This window comes from Cryptomeria japonica, chromosome 1 (genome assembly GCF_030272615.1).
Source record: "Cryptomeria japonica chromosome 1, Sugi_1.0, whole genome shotgun sequence".
Taxonomy (NCBI): Eukaryota; Viridiplantae; Streptophyta; class Pinopsida; order Cupressales; family Cupressaceae; genus Cryptomeria; species Cryptomeria japonica.
In genome coordinates, this window is record NC_081405.1 from 204,508,391 (window position 1) to 204,536,069 (window position 27,679).

Genomic DNA, 27,679 nt, shown 5'->3' on the forward strand with positions numbered 1-27,679 from the left:
TATATATGACACCATTTTCTTTGATCCTCATGTGATGTGTTATGGATGATTCTTTCTATATGATTTTGATGTTTCTATGATGATGATGCAATGCTTATATATATTTGTTTTGAGATTCGATGAATATGATGTGATAATGCCTTTATGTTTATGAGATGTATCTTGAAAATGAGATGTATGATAATGATATGCTATGAGATGTATCTTGAAAATGAGATGTGTGATAATGATAATGATATTAATGCAAGATTAAAATGATATGTAACTAATTGTAAAATGATACGCAACTATTTTGAGCATCCTCATTCTGCGTTTGTCATCCTTGTATAGTCACATGTTTTTGCTTTCTTTGTACGTATCATCATTGAGCATTGATTTGTTGGGATATGTTAAAAATTTTTACAAGCATAATGGTAGAATTGAACCATAATGACCTATGAAAAATTTACATGATTTTTGATTTTGCAAGATAGCACAAGTGTCAAGGTATAATTGAACCAGGATGACCTGAGTGCGGATTATGTATAAACAAACAAGATTAAACCATTTGTATGTGCAAAGTGGAATCATGTCTTCAGTGATATGCTTTGAATCACATCTTGAGACAAGTATTTACACAATATAAGTGATCACCTCACAGATAGAAAACTAAAAAATATTGGAGTCCCCATGACTTTCTCTAGCTTGATTCATCGTTGAGAAAATGTAGAGGATCCAATAGTTCAAAAAGTTCAAGTGCAAAATAGTCAAAACTCCATGCAAGATGCAAACATTTGATACTTCAAAAAATCATCCATCATGTTTTGTGAATCCCTTTAAGTGATCAATGTTTGGTTTTGTGATTGTTGATTTGTTTGTTGGATATGATTGTCTGAGTTTGCTGCAAATTTTGATGTTTTGAATGTACTGCAAATTTTGATCAATTCTGCCCCTAGTCGAGTTTTCCTCTTTATGTAGATATGTACAGTGATTACCAAGCCATGGTGGGATATGATGAAAGGATATGTGGATAAACCAAGATAGTGACTACACTAAGTATGTCCTGGATAGTACAATAAAAATGGTGGGCAATGGCCAATAGTGCTAGACGGTTTGTTAAGATAGATAGATAGAGGAGTTGTCTTCTCGCAATAGTGCCCATTGCCAGGTTTTCACTAGTTGCTTTTATTGTACCTTTTTATTTGCTTTTTCTTGTTTTTTGACTTATCCGTGCATTAGACCGCTCAAGTAGTATTTCTTCAAATGGATCTTGTTAGCGGGTTTGTTGAGCACATCTCCTTCTGAAGTTGTTAGCTGATAAGCGCCTAATCCATAGGCTGATATGATGACATAGGGACCTAACTAGTTAGGTTCAAATTTTCCTTTCTTTTCCCGATCTTGCTGATTTCTAGGATTTTCCTTGAGTACTAGGTCACCAATTTAAAAAATTCTGGGAATGACCTTGTCATTGTAGCTTCTGCACATGCATTACTGATATGCTTTGAGGTGAGTGTAGGCATGTTGGCATCTTTCATCTAGAAGTTCAAGCTCTTGCAGTCGGTTGACTTGATACTCTTCATCTGGAATTAGGCCTTTCAAAGAGACTCTAAGAGATGAAATTTCTACCTCCAGGGGTAAAATTGCTTCTGATCCATATACCAATGAATATGGTGTAGCTCTTGTAGGTATGTGGATGCTAGTTCTGTATGCCCAAAGTGTTTGATTGAGTTGTACATGTCAATCTTTGCCTGCATCATTCACTGTTTTCTTTAGGATTTTCAATATTGTCTTGTTGGATGCTTCTGCCTGACCATTCCCCTATGGGTAGTAAGGTGTAGAGAAACGATGTTGGATTTTGAATTTTTCACATAGTTCTCGCACATCTTGGTTCTTGAAAGGTCATCCATTATCTGTGATGATGGAACTTGAAATACCATATCGGCAGATGAGATAATTAAGGATACAAGAGGCAATTTGTTTCCTAGTCACTATGGTCATGGGGACCACTTCAATCCATTTGGTCAAATATTTTGTTGCAATTATAATGAACTTGTGTCCAGATGAAGGATAAATTCTATCAACTAAGTCCAGTCCCCACTGGCAAAAGGGCCAGGATGTTGTGAATCGCTGCATTTCCTGTGCTAGTGCATGTATAAGATTGCCATGGATTTGGCATTTAGGACACTTCTTTGCAAAATGATAAGAGTCTTTTTCCATTGTCGGCTAGTAATATCCCATTCTTAGAATTTTTTTAGCAAGAGTAGGACCAATTGAATGTGTGCTACAAATACCTTCGTGAAGCTCTTGTAAAGCGGACTTAGATTCATTACAATCAAGGCAATGAAGAAGATTACCATCTAGACCTCAATGGTACAAAGTATCAGTAGTGAGAGTATAACGGGCGGCTTGCCAAATAAATTTGATTTTTTGGTTTTGGGATAGGTCAATGGGTAGGATATTGCTTTTACGATAGTCGTATATCAGTCCGTATAACGGAGAGTCAAAACTAGTCAAGACATAGATAACATGGGAATCAGAATGGTCATAGGCTGGCGAGAACAGTTGCTCTGCCAAAAACTTGTAACGACTGTGTTGTTCTGGAATTTGCAGTAGTGAAGTGATAGTAGCCATTGCATTGGCTGCTTTGTTGTCCAACCTTGGTATTTATTCGAAGGTGATGTGTACAAAATATTGTTTCAAATCATCCACCATTCGTTTGTACAGGAGTAGCTTGTCGTCATTTATCTAATAGTCATTGTTGATTTGATTGATGACGAGTTGTGAATCTCCATAGACTTTTAATTCTATGATTCTCCATTCCACGGCCATTTTGATGCCTATGACTAGTGCCTCATATTCAACAATGTTATTTGTGCATGGAAACATGAGCCTATATTGTCTTGGTATGGTGTGCCCTTCAAGAGTGATGAAAAAATTGCCAACACTTGAGCCATGTTGAGTATAGGATCCATCAAAGTATAGGGTCCATTGTTTGGTGGAAATAGTAAGAAAATCTTTGTCTAAAAACTCAATCTCCATTGGTTGTTTTCCCGATAGTGGTGCTTCAGCTAGTTGATCTGCAATTGCTTGTCCCTTGATAGCTCATCGCTTTGTGTAGTGGATATCAAATTCACTGAGAATCATGACCCATTTAGCCAATCTTCTTGTAAGAGCTACTTTGTTGAGTAAATATTTGAGAGGATCAATTTTTGCCATGAGCTTGATTGTATGCACTAGCATGTAGTGCCGAAACTTTTAAGAAGCAAATACCACTATTAGACAAGCCTTCTCAATGAATGTATAGTTGAGTTCATATCCATTTAATGTCCTACTGATGTAATAGATAGCTCGTTCCTTGCCTTGTTGATCTTCTTGTGCTAATAATGCCCCTAGTGATATATCTATTGTTGAAATGTAGAGAATGAGTGGCTTCCCTGCTATTGGTGGTACTAGAACTGGTGGGTTCATTAGATATTGCTTGATTTGATAGAATGATTCTACACATTTGGCTTCCCATTTGAATGGTACATTTTTATGTAGCAAATGATTGAATGGTAGACTTTTATCTGCTAGTTGAGCGATGAATCGCCTGATTGACTGGATCCATCCTTGTAGAGATCTGAGCTGGCTGATGTTCTTTGGTGGTGGCATCTCCATTATGTCTTGTACCTTTGCTGGATCCACTTCAATACCCTTAGTTGAAACTATGTAGTCTAGTAACTTGCCTGATATAACCCCGAAGACACACTTCTTAGGGTTGAACCTGACTTGGAATTTTTCCAATCTGTCAAAAATCTTTTCTAAAATGCTTAGATGTAATGCCCAGGTAAATGATTTAGCTAGTAAATCATCCACATAGTCCTCCATGAAGGTATGCATCATGTCATGAAAGATTGTCATCATCGCTCATTGATAAGTTGCCCCTGCATTCTTTAAGCCAAAAGGCATGACATTCCAATAGTACGTTCCCCAAGGACAGGTGAATGTTGTTCTATCTTGATCTTCTGGGGCTATCTTTATTTGATTATAGCCCAAAAAACCATCCATTAGTGATAGAATTGAATGGCCTACTGTGAGGTCAATAATTATGTCGATACTGGGCAAAGGAAAGTCATCCTTTGGAAAGGCTTTATTGACATCTCTAAAATCAGTGCATATTCTGATACTTCCATCTCATTGGAAACTAGTACAATGTTGGAAATCCATTTAGCATAGTTTGATAGGTCGAATAAATCTGACGTCTAATAGTTTCTTCAGCTCAGCTTTGACAATGAGTGCTACATGTGGATTCATCTTTCTCAGTTTTTACTTGACTGGCTTAGCTCTTGGAGTAATGGGCAAGTGATGCATGATTAATTGTGGATCAATCCCCGACATATCTGCATATGACCAAGCAAAGTTGATTTGCTTTTCTTTGAAAAATTGGATAAACTCTGATTTTTTTTCCTCTGTCAAAGATTCTGCAAGGTGTATGTTTTTGGCTACTTCTATTGTACTGATGTTGATTGATTGAGTGGGCTCAATCAATATGGGTGATCGCTCCTGATAATGTTCAGGAAGAGTGTCAAGTCTCCCATCTTTAGGTGCCTTAAAAAGGTTTTCACCTTTAGATGCATCCTTTATTTTTACCTTTTGGTGATCTATTGCTGCCATTGACTAGTTTTTAGTAGTAGATCCTTTATTTTATTCATTTTTGCGACTGAGAGACTTGGCACTCCCCTGATTGCAGATTTCGTTACATTGTTCACTAGTAGAGTCTATTTACGGGTTAACAATATATAAGTAATGGATAATGGACTCATCATTCGGGAAAATTGGTATGTCGTGAGTTTCAGGTTCATCCCAGTCTATGAGGTTAGGAAAGATAAGTGGTAAGGAGTCATTAGGTGGATTAAGTTCATCTGTTGTAAGTGTCAGGATAGAGGTATCATTGTGGTTGGCTGAGATATTAAATAAGTTAAGGATTTCATCGAGGTCTTCGATGGTATCATCTTCTGTGTAGACTTGCTCGTAATGTCACTGCCAGTTTTCTTTGGCGTCATAGATATTTTGTGGACCAAATTCAATAAGTCTAAGTTTTGTGACATGTTCTTCTTGAGAGATGGGTGTATAACTATCCTTTTCAGCAACATCTTAAGTAATATTAGAATAGCAGCCCCATTCATATTCATTGGAATCAGTCTCAGAGGTATTATCCTAGATTCTGATAGTGTTGTGGACTGGTATGTTGTAGGGTGAAAACAAGTCTTTTATGATTGATACAAGTCTGATAGTTTTCTTTGATTTTGTATCGGTCCCTGCTTCCACTTTTTGCATTTGTTCATATACTGTCTCTCCTTGGGGAGGAATGATGTTATCAGGAGGTGATTCCTCTTTGTTGGACATTGGTGCTTGAACATGATGTACTTCTACAATAGATGCTTCCTTCTTTTGATTAATGGGCTTCTCTTGATGTTGCCTTCATTCTTGATATTCACATTCTTTGCGTATTATCTCTGTGGACACAAATAGTGTTTCCTGCCAGGAGTCCTCCTTGTATTTCTTCTTTGCTTTCCATTGAGGTTTTTGGTATTTGCTTGGTGTCTTCCTTGGCGGTAGAGTGTGTTCATAGCCCAATCTTGTTTTGTCATTACTGAATTGTGAAGGAGGATCTAATGGTTTTGTGACGCCTTCCTGACGTTTGTTGATAGGTCCTTTGCCATTGTATCCCATTTGTTGCATGATTAAGTAACCTTTTCTGTACAGGTGTGCTGGTATAGCTACCTCCATAGTAGCCACTATGTCTTCCTCCTCATCCTTATATAGGCAACTAAGGATGTCCTTTTCCTCTGATTCATGTGCTAGAGTGCCTAGTTGGATGAATTTGCCATCAAACTTGGTGATTGGCTATGTTTCTTGATGTGTTGATGTTGTAGGTAATCCATGAGATTTAGGTGATGCTGGTAAGTTGGCCAAACACAAGGGTTCTAAAGAGTATTCTCCCATGCCTTGCTCTTTGATTTTCATTTTCTGCTTGAAATCCATAGATAGTGATTTAGGCTTTTCCCGCTGAATAGTTGGTGCTAAAGAACTTTGTTTTTCTCTATTATGTAGAACCAAGCTGTCTTGGGCTGCCCCCATAGCATTACAATGTTGAAATGGGTTATGATCTGCTGGTATAGAAATATCCTCCCCATTGTAGGGGAACTTAACACACTGGTGATAAGTAGAAGGTACTTCTTGCATTTCATGTATCCAAGGTCGACCCAATAAGATATTATATGTGAGGTCTATGTCTAAGACTTGGCACATAGTGTCCTTTTGTATTGGTCCTACTTGAATTGGCAACATTACTATTCCTTTAGATGATCTCTCTTCATCATCATATACTTTGATAGTGATATTTTTGCATGGAACAATAGATTGATCAGAGAAGCCTAATGCACAAATAAGTTTCAAGGTACAGATATTTAGTCCAATTCCTCCATCTATTAATACTCTTTTGACTCGATACTTGTAGACCAAGAATTCAATGTGGAGTGGAGTATTGTGTGGATGGCTTAATGAGATATTATCATGCTCAAAAAAGGTAAGGTTATGAGGCCCTGTCATATGAGCCACCATGGCTTGGAATTTGTCAGTATCCAAATCTTGAGGTACATTTGTTTCCAATAGTGCTTGTTCCAAGATGTCTTTATGTTTTGGAAAAAGTTTGAGCAACTCCGGTATAGATATTTGAGCAAGAGTTTTACGTAGTTGACTGGCTAGATCATATTGAATTTTGGGTATGGTGCTTGTTGTTGACATATGCCCCTTCAAGACATATTTTTGAGCTCTGGTTGTTATATTGACGGATTCATGTTCACACTTGTCTTTCATTGTGATGGCATTTACTTTATTATCCTTAGCTGATATATGATTGATGGTGTTATTGTATATATGATTGATACGAGCTCCACATGTATTGTTTGAGGTTGAAGCTCCATCCTTGTTGTAGTTTGGAAGCGGATTCTTAAAAGCTCCATGGTCACTGTTTGTCTTGAGACCATCGACTGTCAAATCACCTCTATCAATCATGTCTTGAATAATGCTTTTCAATCTCATGCAATCATTTGTTTGATGACCTTTGTTGCGATGAAAATCACAAAAGTATGAGTCATTCCACTAGGGTGGTTTGATTTGTGGTTCAAAGTTGTTGATCGCTGGTAAGGAGATAATTTTATTTGCTAGGAGTTCTCTGAAGGCTGACTCCAATGATTGCCCTAGTGGTGTGTAAATGCACTTTGGAAAGTTGTTGGTGTTACCTCATGAGTTTTTATTAGGTCCTCGATTGGTTTTATTGCTTTGGGTATTGTTGGTGTTGTTTGTGTTGAGATGATCTTGATTGGTATTCGGTGCATAAGTGTTAGTGCCTTGGTTAGCACCTTTTGGATTCTTTGTAGCTTGAGGATTACCTAATAATGCTAGCACTAGTTGCTTGGATTTTGGATCATTTGATTCATTTCCTCCTTCATTTCTAGTGTTTTTGTTTCTAGTCCAGAATCTGGATTTGCCTAAGTAGTTGTTGTTTTGGTTGTTGTAATTAGATGAATTTTTTCCTTCTTTGAAGAATTTTAATGTTCCTTTCTTGACGCATGCTTCCTCTACTTGGATGCCATTTTCAATCAATTTGGCAAAAGATGGTATGCATTAAAGATTGATTATGTAACTCATCTCACTATTCAAGTTGTCGATGAAAATTTCCATCTTTTCTTTTTTGGGCACATCTTGAGGATATCTCGAAACCATACGTCGCTAACATTGAAGAAATACAATGAATGTTTTATTGTTTTTGTACTTGGTGTTACAGACATCTAGCATAGTGATAGAATGTTGAATGCTGTAGGAATATTGAGTTATGAATTTGTTGACCAATTCATCAAAGGATTTGACAGGAGGTGTGATTTTGGATAACAATTCCATTTTTTGTCCTCCCAAGCTTCTTGGGAATAACCTCATTAAATAGGTGTCATCATGGGCAAATTCAAGACTCATGGTACAAAATTCCTGAACATGATCATGAGGATCACTTTTCCCATCATATTTGTCAAATTTCGGAATATCTGAATTTGGGGGAAAAGGTACCATGTTTAGCCATCTGTCAAAAGGATAAGGACAAATTTTAGTCAAGGAGTACCGTACCATTTTCCCTTGTTGCATGTCTTGCATTTGTCTTTGCAACATTTGCATTTGTTGAGTGAGAGAAATCAAAGGCGCATTTGCCTGCCAAGGGAAGAGTTCTTCCCTTGCATTGTTTCTAAGCTTGAATGGGGTGTGCAGGGGTATGTTTTGCTCAAGGATGTTTTGCTCAGGCAAATTTTGTTCTGGTAGATTATTCTCAGGTATGTTTTGTTCAGGGTCATGTGCTTCCTCCTCTCTTTGTTGTTCTTGATAATCATAATGTCGAGATCTTGTTCTAGATATGCCAGTGTCAAAGTCATTAGGGAGTTTAACTCCTTTACTTGTGAGCATGAGTAGATATTTTTCTTTTTCATTTTCCATGAGTATTTCCACAATTTTTTGAAAGGAAGCGCTTTCTTGAGACTCTTCGAGGAGTTCTTCAGAAATTTTGGTGTCCTCTAGATTTGGACCCTCAAAAGGATTTGATAATCTTTGATCCATGTTGGAGTCTGGTTGTGTTTCACTTTGTTTGTTTCATTGAGAGTGAGTAACAACAGGCATCTAGTAGAAGCTTTCTGTGACAAAAGGAATGAACTCCTCTTCAATGTTTTGCTTAGGGGTTGGTGGTTCAAACCGCAGTATGTTGTAAGTGATGCACTCTTCGGGGAAGAAAGTTGGAGTGATCTTTCCTCCTTGATTTATGCAATGACTGAATGCTGATTTTTGACAGAATGCTCTACTCCTCAAGTGTTCCTTCTCAAATTTGTTGGTTTTGTCTTGAAGATACAAGCAGATATGACAAAGGAATGTTTGATGAGATTTAAAGAGTTGGCGATTTATGTATAAAAAATTTATTCCGTTTGCCAAGTTTCAAAGAACTGGGTTGTTGTTTCCTCAACTTAGTGTTATGATAAATACTCTTTCTTCTCAAAATATGAGGATTAGTCATGCATAGGCGATCAATGGGTTCCTTGATGAATACTAAGAGGGGAGGGTGAAGTAGTATACCAAAAAAATTTAAACTCAAACACTTAAATAGTTTAATAGTAAAACAGTATAACAGTTTTACTAACAAACCGGTTAGCCCAAATCCAAACCAAACAACAAATAAGGCATTCACCCACAGGAGCACAATCACCATAACACAAGAGATTTTGGCATGGAAACCCAAATGGGAAAAACCACGGTGATAACTATCTGTAGAATAGTAACCAGACTGGTTAAGGTCAGACCGGTTAAGGTCATACAATGTTCTTCACCAGAACAAAACTTGTTAAGGATCTCAATCATTGTTAGGAGATAAGTCTGATTAAAGACTACCTTGTGAGAGGATTTCAGATCCACAGTTGTGAACCACCTTGTTAGAGGATTTACAAAGGCTTTGCCAAGCCTACCCGATTAAGGATTTTAGACTTGTCAAAGATGTGAGTAATCAACAAGTGAGTGATCTAAATACTAGCACAGTATGCTTGGTTAGATCCTTGATAGCTCATTGTTAATGCATTTCAGCATTACTTTAGTCTTCAATATTTCCACACTCTGTTTCTTCACACAGACCTAATCTTCTTCTATGATCGTACATACAAAAACCTTATCAATCACCTCAAACCCTAATAACACATAAAACCCTGGACATGATGTCCTTATAAAGGAATATGATTTCATGTCGGTCCAATAGGATTACATTGCAAGTTCCTAGGTTCAATGCATCTAGACACATTTGGTAACACGACACAGAATCACCTCCACAGTGTCGATGGATGATAACTCATCACAAAAATATCAGTTGGTAACTCATCACAGAGTAATACCGGTTCATACATTTACCGATTATAGATTCACACATTTACCAATTACCGGTTTGTCAAAATGAAGACTGGGAAAAATGATAACAACCACTTTGTTCCTTTGTACCGCTTTGGGATCCTCGAACCGCTTGAGTCTTCATACCACTTGGGTCTTCATACTGCTTGAGATCGATAAACACTTTCTGCAAAACATCGATAGTCTAAAGACTATAATACATAATACCGGTTGGAACAAATACTGGTTGAGTATAACTCATACATACAAAAAGTGATCTCAAGTGTGTGTCCATCAATGACAATCACAACAACATCATCAAAAATGCCAACAATCTCCCCCTTTGGAATTGATGGCAACACTTAGGAAAAATTTTGCATCTAAGTGTTTTACAACAAAAATATACCATAATAAAAAATTACTCCCCCTAAGCATATACACTATCCCTTTTGTAGAAAATACAATGTATACTACTCCCTTCTAGAGATAAACATGAAAGTATACATAACATGCATCAAAATTTTAAATTACAAAATACTACTCCCTATTTGCCAACAATGACAAAGTACTGCAGAATAACCCATCTTTCTCATTATCATTAAAATAATAAGTGTTTATGACAATAAAAAATGAAACTTATCAAAAACTGATTTAAAATCTTGCATAAATGTCTTCATATACAAAGACCATGACTCAAGCAATGAGGTAGAAACCTCACTTTCTGTTTGCATCTGGGAAACCTATTCCTCCATGGTGTCCAAGGTACTCATCTCTTGAGTGACCGTTAAGGCATCCAGATTGAGATAGCATTTCTAAAGTATTTGTAGTCTAGGTAGTAGAACTAGTTGAAGTTCCTGCAAATCTCAGGTCTGGTTGTTGATCTCTAACTCAATTCTGGCAGACTAGAGCTGAAACCGGTGAACAGTTTGCCCATATGTAGTAAAGGAATCATAGTAAACGCTTGCAAATTAGATTGCAGTTTTTCTTTCTGTGCAAGTACATCATCATAGAATAGATGGTGTTGTCTTATCTTATTGAGCAGTAATTTCCCCTCATCTATAGCATCTCTTATGTCTTTTTGCACTTTCTGAAGTTCACACCGGAGCTCGTTCAACTTCTTCACTAAGGCAGTGTTTAGTGTCTTTGGATGCTTCTTTTGTGCATTAGCTTCAGCCACATCTTCCAAGCATTGTACCTGGTCCTCTACAACTGTGTATAAAAGTTTTAGTTGTGCCAGAGAGGAATCGGTACTGGGGAGGTTGGTACCGGGAATCAAATTGGTAAGAGTTTTCACCACAGTTTGAATAACATCTTGCTCCTTTTTTCTTCTTAGCTCTTCTAGTCGCTCTTGGGAAATCTTAATGCTTTGCAGCAACTCTGATTCATTTGTAGATTGGAGGTCAATAGGATTGGTGATGTCAGTCGGTTTGGCTTGACCACCAGTTGCCTTTGGGTTCTCCACTTGTGTGCTCTTTGCCACTTCCTCCTTCTCTTTGGCTCTTAGCTTTTCCTCTCTAGCCTTCTTTTGCTCCTCTGCTTATTTCTTCTTCCTTCTTTCAGTCTTCTTCTTTTCGCTTTTCTTCTTCTTTCTTCTTCTCTTCTTCCTGTTTTCTTTTCTCCTCTTCCTTTTTCCTTTTCTCTTCCTCTTTTCTCTTTCCCCCTTCCTGCTTCTTCTTTTCTTCTTCTTTTCTCTTCTCCTCTTCCTTTTTCTTCTTCTCTTCTTCTTTTCTCTTCTCCTCTTCCTCCTGTTTCTTCTCCTTCTCCACTCGCTCTTTGTTAGCCTTTTCTTTGTCCTATTTCTCCTTTTCTTCTTTTTCTTTTTCTAGTTTTTCCTTGTCCACTCTCTCTTTATCGGCCTTTTCCTTTGGTGCATCCAGAGTGATATTTGCACCATCCAAAGCATCAAAATCAATAGGGTCCATTTGTTCAGTGACTAGTTCTCCTTCACTATCATATACCTCATCCAGTTTTTCGGTTTCCAGTTCTTGCTCAGCCTTCTTGTTGGATTCAAACACTTGGTGCAACCTTAGAGCAGCTTGGGCGTGAGAGTGGGTATCTTTTACCACTTCAAGAAATTTCCCTTCTAGTAACAAGAGTCTCCTTCTTCTCATGAAGAAGAGGCCTTTGTATTTATCCATAACTTCATAAAGTTCTGAATTTGACACATCAGGAAAATATTGTGCAAATATTTCCTCTCTTATTTCTTGTTCCTTTTCTATGACAATGCGCCATTTTCTATCTAAAGAACTATATAAAGAATCCGGTGTCATAGATTTAATTTCTAATGGCGACCAGTCATTAATACATAAATATTGAATAATTTCCTGTTCGACTTCCTCTTTCTCATTGTCATTGAAATCATCAAAATAATCTATTAGATCACTCAAGACTTTCCTCCTAATATTCTTGATGGTCCTTTGACAATGTGTCAATGGTTTGTAAGAGGAAATGTCAATATTTACCAGTATTGACGATGCTAGTTCATTGTTGGTTGTCTTTGTCTTCTTCCTTGTTTGCCTCGTCTTTATAGGCTGCACTTCAGGCTCTGTGTCCTCTGAGTTCGGTGTGTTTCCTTTGGTCTTCCGCTTCCTCTCAAATACCCTGACAGGTGCAACTTCCAATTTCTTCTTCGCCGGTGACCACTTGGTCACTTTAGGACTTGCCGAAGTAACCAGTGCCGATACAGATTGCACTGCCTTTCCCTTCTTCACTGAAGGTTCTTCAACCGGTGTTATCCTTTCCGGATAGGTACTGGTTTTCTTCTTCTTAGGATCAAGAGGTGAGGCAAGTAGGGTAGAGGCATATCCATCTAACATGTCATACATTACCTCATATCCCATGGGTTCCACTTCTTCCTTTTTGGGCTCAACAGCTTCCATTATGCACTCATCTACTCTGATGATAAAGCAGATGTCCTCTTCATACTTCTTGACAATATCGCCAGATATTCTCATCCGCTAGCTCATCTTCCTCTTAAACTCATCAAAGTATTTGTTCAATACTTCAAGATAACCGGTTCCTACTACTTGAAGACTTTCTCTGATTTGCTTGGTAACCGGTTGGTCAGTAGACCATTGGATATCACCAACTCCTAGGAAATAGCCTTCAAAGTAGAAAAACAATCCTACCAATAGTTGTCCAAATTTAAATTTTAAGGAATTGTCCTGTTTAATAGATTTCAGGTTCGGTAGAAGTTGCATTTGCATACAACTGCATAAATCAAATGAGGCATCTTCCATGATCATCCTTTAGGTGTTATTTACCGCTACAACAGAGACAAAGTTAATTCTGCTAGCATAGAATGTTCGGTGTCCTATCACCACACAAGCATACTTGACTAGATCATCCTTGATGATATTAACGGTCATTCCCCATTGGTCCCTCATTGAACTGGTGAACTTGGTCATTTCAGTCTTGATGACTTTTCTTAGGGCTGGCACCTCACCAATGTTGCAGAAACCAATGACGACATGAATAGCTTTAGGTGTTATGTCATGTGTTCTCTTAAGATACATTTTATCGCCATGAACTCTGCTCAGAATGATGCGATTGTGATCTTCTGTAAACTCTTCAAGAAAATACACCACATTGTGAAACTTCTTCTTTTCCAGGATGCTATATTCGGGTTTAATCTTCTTATCATCCCCGCAGAATAAACTTAACTGAGAATGGATCACTAGGGATCCTAGATCTTCTATTTTGCAATCAATATAATCTGAAATACCTTCCTCAACTATAATACCAGTAGGTATCTGGGATAGGGCATTGTATTTCATCTTCCTTTGTATGAAATCCATTGAATCACTAGGTGCACTTGAACTGGAGTGCGATGCAGAAGCCATGATAAATGGTTTAAACAAGAATTTCCATAAATACCTTTAGAAATCTGCAATTTAGGGTTTGCAAGCTCAGCTTCACCACACACAACTTTGGTTGCTAGATTACCACTCTGTGTTCTTCACTTGATTGATTTAAACTATCTCCGGATTTTCAAGTCATTTTCACTTATTAGTTTGTGAGCAAAGAAATTTTCAAGTACAGAGCGACAAAGGGCTCTGTACTTGAAAATTTCTTTGCTCACAAACTAATAAGTGAAAATGACTTGAAAATCCCTTTTAAACAAATTCTTCACCTACCATAATAAATGCTCCACCATTAGGTTATAAACCCCAATTTTGCCTTTTACCATTTCTGGTCTTCTGCTGATTGATAGGTAACACATACCGGTTAAGGTCTTTTATCGGTGTAAACCGAGGGTTCGAAACATTTCACTGATTTGTTCCCCCTTAAGCTTTTATGAAGCTTAGTTTGCGGGTTCAACGACTTCCACACTAGGTGCAAAAACCTGTTCCTCTTGTGACACTCCTAGTTTCTTTTTTCAAGTTTTCTTCATATCGGCTTGAACAGTTTCAACATCAATCTTTCCTTCCGGAGTGATCGGTATATCATCCGATATGTTTTTCTCATCCTATAGACTCTGGCTGTGTGACCCTGTTTGTTGCAATGATAGCACACCATTCCACATGCTCTCCATGGTCCATTATTCATGTTTCCATTCTTCCTTCTGCATGTTGCAATAGTGTGACCACTACCATGACAAATCAAACAGGTTGCTCTCCAACCGGTTGCCGCTTGATAGCCACCACCACCTAGCTGATGGTCATAGGCACTGTACCAGTTTGGATTACGGTTCACAGAGGATTCAGGAAAAACTCCTTGACTCCTTTGAGGATATCTTCTAGTGTTGTGTATAACAGACCTCCATTCAAATTCTCTATGCCCAAACTTGTTGCATGCATAACAGTTACCATTGAATCTATTGGATCTAGGCTTATTGTTTAGAAAGTAGGGAAAATTATTGTAAGCCTTACTTCTACATACATTGGTGGTGTGTCCTTCCTTGAGACAATTAAAGAAAATAGGTTTGAACTTTTTCTTACATTTATCCTTTGGTGTCGGTTGCTTCTTTGTTACTCCATCTTTTGTTCCAGAGGTCTCACCTTCCTCATACCCAGAGAAACCAAGTCTCACCTTCCTCATGCCTAGAGAAACCAAGTCCATTAGTATTCTTTACTAGTTTTGCAAATTCAAGTTTTTGCTCTAACTTAGCAATTGAATTTGGCAAGTATCTCCTTTGTCTCAGTGAGTTCCATGGTAATAGCAACATTGGATTCCTTCAAGATTGCATTCTCAGAAATAGCCATGTTAAGTTCACCTTGCATTTCTTCTTTTTCCACTTTACTCTCTTGGAGATGAGCGGTAAGTGCACTGATTTCTTGCCTCAGCTTGGAGATCTCATGATCTTTGTATTTTACCAGATTTTCAGCTTTCCTTTGGTTCTCAAGCTCTTGACACATTCTGATAGTCAGTCCTTCCAATTGCCTTCTTAGGTTGGCATTGGAATCATTCAATTTTTCAACTTCCTCAACTAGGGCTTCCATGTCTGCTTCATCAAAAGAACTGTTTTCAGTAAGCTTCATCAGTTTCTTAGCATGCTCTCTTCTCTTTTCTATAGAGGCCTTATATTTGACTTTAAGTTCATCAAAGGCTTTCTCAGTCTGAGTGAGACGATGAGTAAGCTCCCTCACATTGTATTCCCTCATATCTCCTTCCAAGTGGTTAAACTTATAGAAAGGTTGGCTCTGATACCAATTGATGAATACTAAGAGGGGGGGGGGAATTAGTATACCAAAAATTGCTAAACTCAAACACTTAAACAATTTAATAGTAAACCGGTATAACAGTTTTACTAACAAACCAGTTAACCCAAATCCAAACCAAACAACAAATAAAGCAATCATGCACATGAGCACAATCACCATAACACAAGAGATTTTGACGTGGAAACCCAAATGGGAAAAACCATGGTGAGATGCAACTCACAAGTAACTATCTACAAAATAGTAACCAGACCGGTTAAGGTCATACAATATTCTTCACCAGAATAGATCCTATTAGGAATCTCAATCTCTATTAGGAGATAAGTTTGATTAAAGACTACCTTGTGAGAGGATTTCAAATCCACAGCTGTGAACCACCTTGTTAGAGGATTTATAAAGGCTTTGCCAAGCCTACCCGGTTAAGGGTTTTACACTTGTCAAAGATGTGAGTAATCAACAAGTGAGTGATCTAAATACTAGCACAGTATGCTTGGTTAGATCCTTGATAGCTCATTGTTAATGCATTTCAGCATTACTTCAGTATTTAATATTTGCACACTCTGTTTCTTCACACAAACCTAATCTTCTTCTATGATCATACATACAAAAACCTTATCAATCACCTCAAACCCTAATAACACCTAAAACCCTAGACATGATGTCCTTATAAAGGAATCTGATTTCATGTTGGTCCAATAGGATTACATTGCAAGTTCCTAGGTTCAGTACATCTAGACACATTTGGTAACATGACATAGAATCACCTCCAAAGTGTCGGTGGATGATAACTCATCACAAAAATACCAGTTGGTAACTCATCATAGAGTAATACTGGTTCATACATTTATCGATTACCGATTTGTCAAAATGAAGACTGGGAAAAATGATAACAACTGCTTTGTTCCTTTGTACCGCTTTGGGATCCTCGAACTGCTTGAGTCTTCATACCGCTTGGGTCTTCATACCGCTTGAGATCGGTAAACACTTTTTGCAAAACACTGATAGTCTAAATACTATAATACATAATACTAGTCTAAACAAATATTGGTTGAGTATAACTCATACATATAAAAAGTGATCTCAAGTGTGTGTCCATCAATGACAATCACAACAACATCATCAAAAATGCCAACATTCCTTTGATTTGTTTTGGATTTAGCCAGCTTGTTTTGGAAACTTAAGTTTTACTTTATCAAATGAAGGTTTAGATGCCCCCTCATGACAAAGTGTGTCAAATGATATGAAATATGAGCTTTCCTGATATGGAAACTCAATTTGACAACTTGGAGTTTTAAAACAAGTGTGTTTTTGGATAGAAATCCCTTTTGATTGAAGGCCCTGTTTGATACTTGTGATGAGGTTTCCTGATTTTGATAGGAGAGATGTGTATTATCTTGTGACTAGTTTTCAGATTCTAACAACTTTGTTTTATGGAGAACTTGCTTTGAGAATAGGTTTTGATACTCTATTTTGATTCTCTGTTTGATGAAGTTCAGGCTGAGGAAGGAAAGCTTCCTAAATTATTTTCAGATTTTTTTAAAATAGCCTCTGTTTTGCCCCCTGTTTTCTTAGTTTTTGCCACGCTCTAAGATAGAAATGCAATTCGCTACAAAATTTCCTTAATGCGCTAGAGAATAGACCCCACGCACTAAACTACCCTCTACGACGCACTAACTGGTTTGTTTTGAATTTGTCTTGGTCTAAAAAGTTATGAGCTAATATGGGCTACCAATGCGCTAACTGATGGTCTCCACGTGATAATTCTTGATCCCTACACGCTAAGTTGTTGCTTCAATGCACCAGAGTGTTTTCAAAAAGCGTTGCTTTAAACTACTATCTTTGGATTTTTATGAAGTGCTAAAGTTCAGACTGAATGCACTAAAGTGAAGTTTGATTGCGCTAAAGGATGGTTTCTAAGCACTAAGAAGTTTCTCTTACATGCTAAACTGCCCTAATAGTTTGAATTGGTGGTTTTTCTGCAATTTTTGGAACTTTGTTTTTAGTTTTCAATGATGATGGATGATTTTCTGAAGTAACAAATGAAAGCACGACACAAAACAAGTAACCATTTTGCTTAGTCTAAATAATGAGTGTATGTTCTACGAGGATGTGTTCAAATCCCCAATGTTTTAACAGGTTTAGATACAACAACATACAATTCAATTAGACTCTTTATTAAAGGGTCATAGGTAATATCATAGCCCACTAGTCTCGATACTCTGTCAGCTCAAACAACTGTGTCACCCCCTAGGGGGTGCCCATTTTTTTGCCTTTTGCCAGAAATTAACCCAAAGTGAATTGCTTCACACTTGAGCAGTTATCTTGGGAGATATATGGTGAGCGATCTTGGGGGTGGATTCTTCCCCACCCTTGCACTATGATATTACAAATGTCTAGATACTGACTCGGCTCAAATTCTCTATGCTAAAGTTTGTAATCAGGCTTCCTATTTGACCATCAGTGATAACTCCCTCAGGAGGCTTCCCAACCTTTATAATAAAGGCTTTATGTATCTCAAGGATACTGGGGGAAGGCTAATCACTGCGCGCAACCGTCAAAAAGGACTTTTGTCACTTTCCACTTTTTATTATAGTGGGTTGGAATACTTGGCTTCAAAGTTGTTCCCCACTTAGGTTGTTCCCTTCACACCGGCCAAAGAATGGCTTTAAGAGTTTTTCAACCCCTCGAGAAGGCAGGCCTACTAAAGGATTTAATGGGATAAACACTGAAAGCATAAGAGTGGTCTGGCTTTTTGATCACCTAGTTAAGGGGAGAGCATATTCCTTCCACTTTCGTAGCAAAGCAAACAAGTGTTCTTTTTAACTCTTCATTGCAATGATTTGTTAAAATCTATATGGAGATGTTGCTCCACAAAAACATGGTGTTTATTTTATCCCTTTAAAGCAATGTTTTTCTGATCTAGGAAAAGAACCTGGCCAACAAAGCAAATTCGATGTTTGGTCAACAAAAGAAATCGATCAAAAGGGGAAGATTTTTCCTCTTTAATTGTGACTGACTTGGACATGTGTGATTCTTTTACTTTGCAAAAATTTGAAGTGGATCCTTTTATGCACCAAATGATGGTGAAGTTCTTTTTAAAGCCCTTTGTTTGCAAAAATGGAAAGATTGCCTTGTTCTTTTTAGAGCCTAAAGTGAAAATTTTTCTCCTAGAAAAAGAAAGAAAGATTGTCTTTGTGGTTCTTTTTTTTGCCCAAAATAAGGTGAGTTCAATTTTATCCAACAAGAATTAAAAAGACTCTAAATTTTAACTAACTTAACTAAGTTAGTAAAAAATTAAACTATTTGTAATTCTAAAAAATAAAACTAAACTCCACCTGCAAGAAATTGTCAAAATCCCGTAAAATACCAATCAAAACAGTTAGAAAAATCTTGGATTTTGTGGACTTCTACAAGTCTAAATTTAAGCTTGTTTACAATTTAATTTTTGCTTTATGTCTTTGATGCGCTACATAAAAGACTGTACATGCTATAAGATAACCGAGATGCGCTATCAGGCAAACTTGATGCGCTGAAATGTTTTCCGAATGCACTACTCTGTTATGTTTCCATGCCGAGACCTACAAGAAAAATGTTAAAAAGTCTATGCACTAAGTGATGGTCTACACGTGCTAGGAAATGAGTCCCACGAGCTAAACAGTGAGCCGAATGCACTGGAATGTTAACTAGATGCACTAAGGGATGTTCCCCATGCATCGATTCCTGTTTCCTACATACCTGGAAAAGTGATTAGATTTAAAAATTGATTTGATTAATGAGGTTGAGCCCCACAGTGGGCGCCAAAAATGTATGCGGGAAAAGCGGGGCGATGCAACTCAAAATGTGAAAAATGATGTTCAAGGGGCTTGTCCACACACCCATAGGACTTCTTGGTGCAAGCTATAGAGTCATGAAGAATGACTCAACTTCTCAAGGTAGGTTCCATGGTTCTCTATCTCACAAGGTCCCTCAAGCCAATACCTTTGCTCTCAGATCACTGAGCAAAGTGACTTAGGGATGACGAATGCAAGAACAAGGGATGCTTTAGATTGATTTTAACATGAAATGCATCCTATTTATGCATGATTCTATGAATGATTTAAACTAGATTATAATATGACAAGGTTAGTAGCAATACTATTGTAACATGCTATACTAGTTAGTGATTTAAGCTAATGATAATAGAAATACTCTAAAATGCTTATTAGATTAATTCCTATTACAAAGATAGGCTAGATGTATTGATAAAATTGAGCATAAGTGAGATACTAAAAGCTTGGATGATATTTGAAATGGAGGAATGAGAGCTCTATTTATAGGGAAAATAGGGCAATGGAAGGTCAGGATTGAAGGAGTTAATCAAGGGTCAAGATTGAAAGTTATCAATCCATGTTTACAATTTTCACCAATGAAATGGTGACAATTGTCAACATAAGACTGCTTGACAGGAGATGTAAGAAGCACTAAATGCTTGAGAAGACTTCATGGTTACTTTAGAAGGTAAGGGTTAAGGTTAGGTTAGGGTTATCCAATGGCTAAAGCTTTTACCCAAAGGATAAACTCTTGTGCAAAGGTTAAAGGGATAACTATGGTCAAAGCAATGAATGCTTGATGAGATCCCTGGGTTAGAAGAAGGTTAAGTTAGTCAAAAAGTCTCTAACCATGCCACTAAGGGTTAGTTAACCATTAATGGTTTGAAGACTTTGGGGACAAATTTGTAAGAGTCCTTCCAAATTTGGGGGTATTCAACAAGTTAGCTTGTTGAAGGCATAAAGGCTTTAATGCCTTTTGAAGACTTTACTCCAAATTTGAGAAGTGACCTCCTCAAATTTAGGGAAATGGGATAATGGATGGGTTTAGGCTAATTGATTAGGATTAGATGGATTATAGAAGAAATTAGGAATAGGGTTAGGATGCAAGTGGGAGATGTAGGAAAATGCAAGTGGATGAGGGATAATAGGATTAATTAAAATAAATTGTTTGATTTCAATTTGGTTGTAAATTGAGGATTAAATAAATTAGATTTATTTAATTGGGGTAAACCATTTAATTAAATGTAAATTTAATGAAAAAGTAAAGAGAAGGGATCTAATTAAATAAAATGATTTATTGAATTAAATGATGTAAAGGGCTTAAGTGAATTTAAATAAATAAATTGAATAATTTATTTAATTAAATAGAAGAAAGCGGGTGATTTAGTTAAATTAGATTTAACTAAATAGAGGAATTAGAATAAAATGAACATTAAATATTCATTTAGGAATATGGTCATTTTTATACGTCTACAGGTAGTTTACTTCATCTTTAAAATATTAATGATCTAGTTGCTAAAAGTGTTAAAAAGTAAAGATCTGCTGCAAAATGCTAATTTCAGTGTCGAGTTTGGTTAAAAAGTGTAACCTAGTATTATGCGATTTCCCTACAAGAAGTTCAATTTGGGAGATATATGTCGAGAAAAGAATGTATTCATTAGAAAACCTACTCCAAGGAGAGAGAAATAAGATTTTTTTTGAAATAATACATTGACATGATTGTGTGGGGATATGAAGATCTCAAAACATTTGACACATCTATCATCATGTGTATCATTCCTCTAAAGTCAAATGTGACGTAACTTGTTCTTAATTTTGAGATAATCGTGTACTTAAATTTAACATACTAAAGAAATTAGATGTCTTATCATCAATTATTCCTCATTTATTTATATATTTATTTTAACTAAGAAGAATCGAGACTTTAGCCTATCAACATGGAGCTTAACTCTTTATAGAGTGAGCCCCCCTATAATCTCTAGAGAAATATGCAACTAACCCTCATCCATGTCATAGGCAAATCAAGAGTTGAACTCATGACATGGGCCACCTATAGAAACAATCAAGATCGAGTGCGAATGCAATTTGCTTATTTTTTAAGTTTTCCCCTAATCTCCCTAAACAATCTGGGACTTGGTATGTGATGTTGAGAGGTCTTAATTAACATAGTAGTACAATGACATATTGCTTCTATTGTTCACCAAATTTGGTTAACCCAAGTACACTTGCAACTGATCTATGAAGTAGCCAATTCAATATATGAAGAACCTCAGGGCTTAGACAACATGACAAGGATATGAATCCTTCTGCTCTTCAGGCTCTACAAAACCTAGGCGGGTATACCTTTGATTTTTAAAATTCAACCTATTACACACCTATGACAACATCAACATAAGAAAATAGATCTCACCAGGGCTCAATAACAAGTGGGTTACTGCAGATGGGCTAGATCTACACATAAAACTCAACTATGCTTGAGCATGAGATAGATGAAACATTTCAAAACATAACATAAAATAAAGATATTCTAATTGGATTTTGATTGGTTTGAGAATCCCCTTAATTGCAGGATCAGTGCCTTATCCAAGGGCAACAGAGTCACAAATCAAACTATAGATGAAAACTTACACTACAGATCCATCTTAATTCTTAAGTATTCCTGCATTTAATGCCTTGCATAAATGCATTACTCATCTCATCCACAAAAAATATCAGATCCAGAAACATAAACCCCATTTTATTAATGTTTTCTCATAGAATTTAAAATCTTCCTTGAAGATTACCTACAAACCAACATTACACTCACAGACACAACTGCTCATGACCAACTTGATCCTCCTTAAGAATCAGATTTGAATAAAATGAGATTACATTTCAAAGACAAATTTTGTACGAATTTGTGCATGCCTTAGATACACAAGAACCTGCAACTAAGAACACCTATAACAAAGAATTGAACTCCATTACTGAAAGAAAAGCCCTGCCCTATATAATCTTGAAGGAAACTCAGACTTGGAAACCATGAAAATATGGAGCCATCCTCCAAATTTATGGAGCCCCTAAACATGAGAAGAATTGAAAATAAGAAGAGGAGGGAAAGATCAGATCTGTATAACACACTGCCAAGTGTCTCTTTTTTTAACTGAATTTCAATCCCTTTATCTTTCCCATAGAAACTTCTCTCGAAATATCACAAATTTGTTAAAATTAACTACCTAATTGGATTCCTTATCTCGAGAGCTTTCCAACAATATATAATACTTAGTATTTTGGCCAAAAATGGACCTCTGGGCGAATTAATTCTTGGATATGTGCACATCATTTAAATTTTTCATTTTTTCATATAGTCTCAACTATATATTTAACTTGATTTTAACTTTGATTTTTTACCCTTGTTTTGGCCTGATGCCTTGCCATGTGGCGGTCTCTGATTGGCTAATAGGATCCACTGGGCACCATCTGGAATGACACCTCATCACTCCGCCACATGTCCGCTATCAAGCTGCTTGCTCGTTGCCATGTCATCGCTAACTGTCTGCCACTTGTGTGCCACGTCATTGCCACTAGACAGGGCTTGCGAGCTAGACCGCCATGTCACACTACCACCTATCTTTTGCTATTTCATGATGAGTAAGTTTCGAGCAACTTCAAGTCACAAAATCACACGCACCATTGGATCTCCTTCAACCTACGTGATCTTTACCTCGATTTTCATGCACATGGTTTTTCGCTATTTCATGAAGGGTATTTGGCGTGCATCTTCCCTTCACGAATCCATGGGCACCATCGATCTTTTTGGAACATGCTCACTAGTTAAGCCGTCCGTTTCCTACAAAACTCGCCTGCCTGCCTCGAGATCCGTGCCTGTGGGGTCCACCTATCACCACTTGTTGCTTCCTTAGTCACCTTGGAATCTGTGCCCACATGTGTGGGGTCCACCTTGGGTGCCCTTAGCACCTTGCGTCAAAAGCCTTGAGGCTTTGACATATTACTAGTGTGGGGACTTATATTTAAACATTAAAAAGTTCCCCTCCACAGTGAATGTGGGATAATGTCATTTTGCCTGGGAACTGCACTTTCAAGGTTTTGCCTGAGAGTTATATGGCTTCCATTCTCTTGCCAAAGAGTTTGAAGCCTCTGTGAATGCCATGAAGAAGGGAAGACTGGTTTCATTGCCATTTTTATCTGCTTTAAAACATTGAGACTCTCCAAACTCCACACAGCTATAGCTTTACACCATTTAATGGCATTTGCTTGAATTTTGAATGCCCACTCCATTACCTACGTGGAGGGTACCATGCCATAACATTCGCTGGAACTTGTTTTAATGCCCTCAACGCCTTCTTCAACCTTCCATGCTACCTCACGCCAAACTCCAACCTCAGCAACTTCCATGACAAAGGGGGAAATTTGGCATAGTTAAAATTTGGCTTACCCCAGCCAATAACATTTGCATTGATGGCTCCACGTGGAAGGAAGATGCTGGTCTGCAGTTGCCTGTAGGTTTTTTCATGGCCCACGTGACCTATTCATTACAATTATATGAAAAAATTCATACTGCTGCTCCTCCATACCACATCCCACGTGAGGGAGGGAAAACTGCTATTGAAATTGCCATTTGCTTGTTTCTTAAAGTTGCTGCTCTCCAACTTCAACGCCCAGCCATGGCATGTGAGAGAAAGGAAGATGCTCTATCAAATTTTCATTTGCTTTGCATGCAAAGTGAGAGGGGAGGAGATTTGCTGATTTCATTTTGTTGGAAATTTCTATGTCTGCTCCAAACTTCCTACACATTACAAGAATAATAAACATTTATATGCATTCCTTACTCTTCCACTCACCATTTCCCCAAATACATTTGCATTTTTTAATTAAAAACTCAAGTCTCTGTCACTGAAGGAGGATTTGGCATTAAAATCGCCAATCTGAAATTTGTCTAGAGGTCTACGATCTTTTCAACTCTTATGACATGTCTCATGATTACAATCCATATTTAAATATTCTAGAAATCTCTCAGCGAATCAAGTTGCCAATAAAATAATACGACACAGGCATGGGCTAAGTTGGGCCCCAAAATGGGTCCAACTAATTTTTTTTTCGTTTTCATGCAACTGACCTCTGAAATACCTCAGGAACCTTAAAATTACCTCTGGAAATGATTGGCATCATTTTTGAATCATAAAATTGAATTTTACAACTTTCAGGCACATACGCCACATTTTCGCATTTAATCGCGAAGACGTATTTTTCAAGCCAATCAAAACACCTTTCTAGACCTCGCCATCTGATAGGCGTGTACTCTAATATAAAAGGATAAACTCTGCCAAGCAATTTTTCAAGAATAATCTCGAGCAAAGAGATATTAATTGGCAAAAATGACCACCTGGCTTTGTCGACACTGCGGACCTGACGAAGTCAATGTTCTGGCAACACATAATGCCTTTCTTAAAAATATTAAACAACCTCTGTAGACCCTCAAATTTGAAACACAGGTACCTTGAAGTACATATTAAATCTTTGAATTCTTAATTCTACCAAAATTCTGACTTGGTGCAAATGGCGTGCTCATGAAAATAGCCACAATCTACTGATATGGCAACAAAAGTACAGATAACTGAAAATGATGACTCGATGAACCCTTTTGAAAACTGATCAAACGGATTGGCAAGGGCTTGAAACTTGAAAAATAGCTTTTTATTCATACCAACAATATCTTGGAATAAACATTATGTCATAACACTTATTGAGGCAACTTTTACACTTATGCAAAACAGGGCTCCGACTAGGCGCTAAAACAGGGACTTGTCAAAACATTCAAACTGCAAATAGTTCGAGCTTGGTAACTGAGCAAATGGATTCATGAAGACTTGAAATTTTGCATGTTGACTCACATTTATACATACAATTCAATCCATTTTTAAATTCTTTATGACGATCAACAGGGCAAAAGATATAAACACCCAAAGTAGGCTACTGAATAAAATCTGCATTTGTACCTAAATGCACTTTCAGCTCACCCCTCGAAATGGGTACCTCATAAAATGATCCAAACTGAATTATGAAAGTTGCACATCATTGCATAGGCCAAATGAAAGGTGTACAACAAGGTTCCAAAGCCTTACCCCCTGAAAATCAACTGGCTCCATTTTGCCCTCTCTCTAACTAGGCCATTCAGACTGACTCATTTGGAAATGCAAAGCAAAAATTTGAATTGGGCCTCAAAACTTGACTCAATTTTAATGAGTCCCAACAGTGGCTCTGACTGGGGATGGTTGATTACAAGATCAACACAAGAATGAAGAATCTATGGTTAAGCAGACCACCCAAAAATGGATCACATCTATTCTCTTCCATGAAACTGAGGGCTTCTTGGTCTACCCAAACAGCAGGGCACTTTATTGAAAACCACACAACTGAAAGAAAAGCATTTGTACAAGAGACACAAACATACTTACAACTGATTATAATTGCTCCACTTTCCTCAATATTTAGCTCTATCAAAAATCTGATTTTCATCTCTTGATATCATGATCCAAACAAAGGCACCTTCTAGTCACAACTGAGTATGATCATTATAATCAAACCTTACCATCATACTGCTGAAATAGCTGGTGTACATGCCTTTTGTCTGATTTTGAACTTTATAGTCACACATTACTTCAACAAAAGTAAAATCATGAGACAAAACACTATAGAGGCCTTCCCACAAGCTGCCATACCTTTCACTGTCCCACTCAATTCTATCATTTGCAAGGGCCTCATCATGCTGAACTTCAAAATTAAAATAATCATTCTCAACATTGTAATTCTCATCACCACATGCCCTTTTACCATTTAAATTTATAGAATGAGGGGCATTACTTACTGATTGATACAAACAAGGAACATAAACATTTTGGTCTAGATGTGATACTTCACTATGTTGATCACACTCCTTACTATCCTTGTTCATCAAGCTCAAAACCTCTACATTTTCAATATCCCATTCATGGAAAAGAATGCATACCTCTGGCTGAAGCAAATCCTCAGCTAATTCTTTATCATTCAGACTTATATCCACCTAAAAAACTTCCATTTGTGGTCTGAAGTAATCATCACACAACCCATGCCTCTTATCTTCATCATGAAACATGTCACTGCTACATGGAATAGTATCAACATTGTGGATTGGATCATCATTCACAACATCTGGTTGATCAATTATTTCTTCATACAAAGGGTTAGAAACCAAATGGAAAATCCCCTTATGAAAATTATGACAATGAAATGGTTGGTCCACGTCTATGTCAACATTAAATAGAACATTAGAAAAGTTGCTAAAAATACCATCCGCCATATCATCATAATCATCTTCATCATAGAAAGAAGAAATTGAAACTAGGCTGGAACTATCCTCAGTGTTCCATGTTTCACAACCACAAATTTTCATCCTATCACCATCATTCTAAAAATCAAGATAATCATACTTATCTTGCCACAATTGATCTTCTTTACCAATAGAACACTCGTCATCAGCCAAAGAACAAAGATGATTATCGCTGCCATTTACTTCATCTGATGAGTTTTCAGCATGTTCACTAAATTTTTCTGTCATAAAACCATTTGTTAGATCAGTATGTTGTTCATCAAATGTACAAGGATTCAGTTCACAGTCATTTTCTGAAGAATCCTCTTCACCATATTGTAGAAGGTCTTCATTAACAACTCTAAGGCTCTCCAACATTTGAACGTTCTTATCCACAACTTCAAGAGCTTTCCTAAGTTTTGCAATCTTCTGGAATTGCATTGCACTTTGTTGTTCAATGTGACATTCTTTAACAAAAATTTCATCAATGTGGGTTTTATTTTCATTGCAATCATGTGCAGCATTGAGATTTTATAAATTCACTTTGTGCATAACTTTCATTTTGGAAAGATCATCAACATGATTATAAGAATTGAAATCAAAAAGTACTTTAACTTCATCTTCAACACAATTGACATTATCAATATCTAAGTGAGGATCAAGCATTGTTTGCACCAAACAACTCTGATTTTCATCATATTGCACATTTTCACTTGCATAATCAACAACACTTGGTGATCCCTCTGCATTTGGTATTTCAACATCAAATACATCAGCAGCATGTAAAAATCGATGGTCATCACCATCATTATTTTCATTGTCATTATCCTTGAGAGATGCATGATTCACTTGGTAATTGGCAGTCACATAATCAACATAACTGGCATACAAATCAAATGGTACATATCCTTCATATAAATCTATCTCTGTATCAACATTGTCAC